This window comes from Procambarus clarkii, chromosome 54 (assembly GCF_040958095.1).
Source record: "Procambarus clarkii isolate CNS0578487 chromosome 54, FALCON_Pclarkii_2.0, whole genome shotgun sequence".
Lineage (NCBI taxonomy): Eukaryota > Metazoa > Arthropoda > Malacostraca > Decapoda > Cambaridae > Procambarus > Procambarus clarkii.
Genome location: NC_091203.1, coordinates 35,424,734 through 35,428,766, shown reverse-complemented (window position 1 = coordinate 35,428,766; position 4,033 = coordinate 35,424,734).

Here is a 4,033-nt window from a genome sequence, read left to right as displayed (position 1 = left end):
GAAGTTGTGTACCATTGGTGGTGTACTATTTCTGGTGTGGTATTAATGATGTACTAGTGGTGGTCTACAATTTGTGGTGTTGTAGTAATGTTGTACTAGTTGCGATTTGGTAATAGTTGTGTACTTTTGGTGGCATGCTAGTAATGTTGTTCTAGTGGTGGTGTGGTAGTAGTGTTGAACTAGTCTTGGTGTGGTAGTAGTGGTGTACTAGTTGTAGTGTGGGTGTAGTGGTGTACAAGTGGTGGTGAGGTAGTAGGTTTGTACTAGTTGTGGTGTGGAAGTAGTGGTGTACTAGATGTGGTGTGGAAGTAGTAGTGATATACTAGTTGTGGTGTTGTAGTAGTGGTGTACTAGTTGTATTGTTGTAGTAGTGGTATAATAGTTGTGCTGTGGTAGTAGTGGTGTACTAGTTGTTGTGTACTAGTGATGGTGTGGTAGTAGTAGTGTACTAGTTGTGGTGTGGTAGTTGTGGTGGGATAGTAGTGGTGTACTAGTTACGGTATGGTAGTTGTGGTGTGGTAGTAGTGGTGTACTATTTATAGCGTGATAGTTGTGGTGTACTAGTTATAGTGTAATAGTAGTGTTGCACTAGTTGTGGTGTGGTATTATTGGCGTACTAGTAGTAGTGTACTATTGGTGGGTGCACTATTTCTGGTGTGGTAGTAGTGGTGAACTAGTGGTGGACTAAAGTTGTGGTGTGGTATAGTGATGTACTAGTGGTGATTTGGTGGTAGAGGTGTACTAGTAGTGGTGTGCTAGTAATGGTGTACTAGTGGTGTTGTGGTAATAGTGGTGTACTAGTTGTGATGTGGTAGTAGTGGTGTACAAGTGCTGGTGAGGTAGAAGGTTTGTACTAGTTGTGGTGAGGTAGTAATGGTGGAGACGTTGTGGTGTGGTAGAAGTGGTGTACTAGTTGTGGAGTGGTAGTAGTAGTGTACTAGTTGTAGTGTGGTAGTAGTGGTGTACTAGTTGTAGTGTGGTAGTAGTGGTGTACTAGTTCTGGTGTGGTAGTAGTAGTGTACTAGTTGTGGTGTGGTAGTCGTTGTGGACTAGGTGTGATGTACTAGTTGTGGTGTTGTAGTAGTGGTGTACTAGTTGTAATATTGTAGTAGTAGTGAACTAGTTGTGGTGTGGTATTAGTGGTGTACTAGTTGTGGTGTGGTAGTAGTGGTGTACTAGTCGTGGTGTGGTAGTAGTGTTGTAGTAGTTGTGAACTAGTTGTGGTGTGGTATTAGTGGTGTACTAGTTGTGGTGTGGTAGTAGTGGTGTACTAGTCGTGGTGTGGTAGTAGTGGGATAGTAGTTGTGGTGTGGGAGTAGTGGTGTACTAATGGTGGTGTGGTAATAGAGGTGTACTAGTTGGGGTATATTATTTGTGGTGTACTACTTGTGGTGTGGTTGTAGTGGTGTACTAGTTGTGGTGTTGTTGTAGTTGTGTAATATTGGTGGTGTACTAATTGTGGTGTGGTAGTTGTGGTGTGGTAGTAGAGATATACTAGTTGTGGTGTGGTAATAGAGGTGTACTAGTTGGGGTATATTATTTGTGGTGTACTACTTGTGGTGTAATTGTAGTGGTGTACTAGTTGTGGTGTTGTAGTAGTGGTGTACTAGTTGTGGTGTGGTAGTAGTGGTGTACTAGTTGTAATGTTGTAGTAGTGGTGAGCTAGTTGTGGTGTGGTATTAGTGGTGTACTCTTTGTGGTGTGGTAGTAGTGGTATACTAGTCGTGGTGTGGTAGTAGTGGTGTACTAGTTGTAGTGTGATAGTAGTGGTGTACTAGTTCTGGTGTGGCAGTTGTGGTGTACTAGTTGTGGTGTGGCAGTTGTGGTGTACTAGTTGTGGTGTGGTAGTAGTGGTGTACTAGTTGTAATGTTGTAGTAGTGGTGAGCTAGTTGTGGTGTGGTATTAGTGGTGTACTCTTTGTGGTGTGGTAGTAGTGGTGTACTAGTCGTGGTGTGGTAGTAGTGGGATACTAGTTGTGGTGTAATAGTTGTGGTGTGGTAGAAGTGTTGTACAATTGGTGGTGTGGTAGTAGTGGTGTACTAATGGTGGTGTTTTAGTGGTAATATACTAGTTGTGGTGTGGTAGTAGTGGTGTACTAGTGATGGTGTGGTCGTAGTGGTATACTAGGGATGGTGTGGTGGTAGTGGTGTACTAGTGGTGTGGTAGTAGTGGTGTACTAGTTGTAGTGTGGTAGTAGTGGTGTACTAGATGTGGTGTGGTAGTAGTGGTGTACTAATTGTTGTGTAGGTAAAGTGGTGTACTAGATGTGGTGTGGTAGCAGTGATATATTAGTGATAGTGTGGTAGTAGTGGTGTACTAGTGGTGGTGTGGTAGTTATGGTGTACTAGTGGTGTGGAAGTAGTGGTGTACCAGTTTTGGTGTGGTAGTAGTAGTGTACTAGTTTTGGTGTGGTAGTAGTGGTGTACTAATTGTGGAGTGGTAGTAGTGGTGTACTAGATGTAGTGTGGTAGTATTGGTGTACCGGAAGTTGTGTACCATTGGTGGTGTACTATTTCTGGTGTGGTATTAATGATGTACTAGTGGTGGTCTACAATTTGTGGTGTTGTAGTAATGTTGTACTAGTTGCGATTTGGTAATAGTTGTGTACTTTTGGTGGCATGCTAGTAATGTTGTTCTAGTGGTGGTGTGGTAGTAGTGTTGAACTAGTCTTGGTGTGGTAGTAGTGGTGTACTAGTTGTAGTGTGGGTGTAGTGGTGTACAAGTGGTGGTGAGGTAGTAGGTTTGTACTAGTTGTGGTGTGGAAGTAGTGGTGTACTAGATGTGGTGTGGAAGTAGTAGTGATATACTAGTTGTGGTGTTGTAGTAGTGGTGTACTAGTTGTATTGTTGTAGTAGTGGTATAATAGTTGTGCTGTGGTAGTAGTGGTGTACTAGTTGTTGTGTACTAGTGATGGTGTGGTAGTAGTAGTGTACTAGTTGTGGTGTGGTAGTTGTGGTGGGATAGTAGTGGTGTACTAGTTACGGTATGGTAGTTGTGGTGTGGTAGTAGTGGTGTACTATTTATAGCGTGATAGTTGTGGTGTACTAGTTATAGTGTAATAGTAGTGTTGCACTAGTTGTGGTGTGGTATTATTGGCGTACTAGTAGTAGTGTACTATTGGTGGGTGCACTATTTCTGGTGTGGTAGTAGTGGTGAACTAGTGGTGGACTAAAGTTGTGGTGTGGTATAGTGATGTACTAGTGGTGATTTGGTGGTAGAGGTGTACTAGTAGTGGTGTGCTAGTAATGGTGTACTAGTGGTGTTGTGGTAATAGTGGTGTACTAGTTGTGATGTGGTAGTAGTGGTGTACAAGTGCTGGTGAGGTAGAAGGTTTGTACTAGTTGTGGTGAGGTAGTAATGGTGGAGACGTTGTGGTGTGGTAGAAGTGGTGTACTAGTTGTGGAGTGGTAGTAGTAGTGTACTAGTTGTAGTGTGGTAGTAGTGGTGTACTAGTTGTAGTGTGGTAGTAGTGGTGTACTAGTTCTGGTGTGGTAGTAGTAGTGTACTAGTTGTGGTGTGGTAGTCGTTGTGGACTAGGTGTGATGTACTAGTTGTGGTGTTGTAGTAGTGGTGTACTAGTTGTAATATTGTAGTAGTAGTGAACTAGTTGTGGTGTGGTATTAGTGGTGTACTAGTTGTGGTGTGGTAGTAGTGGTGTACTAGTCGTGGTGTGGTAGTAGTGTTGTAGTAGTTGTGAACTAGTTGTGGTGTGGTATTAGTGGTGTACTAGTTGTGGTGTGGTAGTAGTGGTGTACTAGTCGTGGTGTGGTAGTAGTGGGATAGTAGTTGTGGTGTGGGAGTAGTGGTGTACTAATGGTGGTGTGGTAATAGAGGTGTACTAGTTGGGGTATATTATTTGTGGTGTACTACTTGTGGTGTGGTTGTAGTGGTGTACTAGTTGTGGTGTTGTTGTAGTTGTGTAATATTGGTGGTGTACTAATTGTGGTGTGGTAGTTGTGGTGTGGTAGTAGAGATATACTAGTTGTGGTGTGGTAATAGAGGTGTACTAGTTGGGGTATATTATTTGTGGTG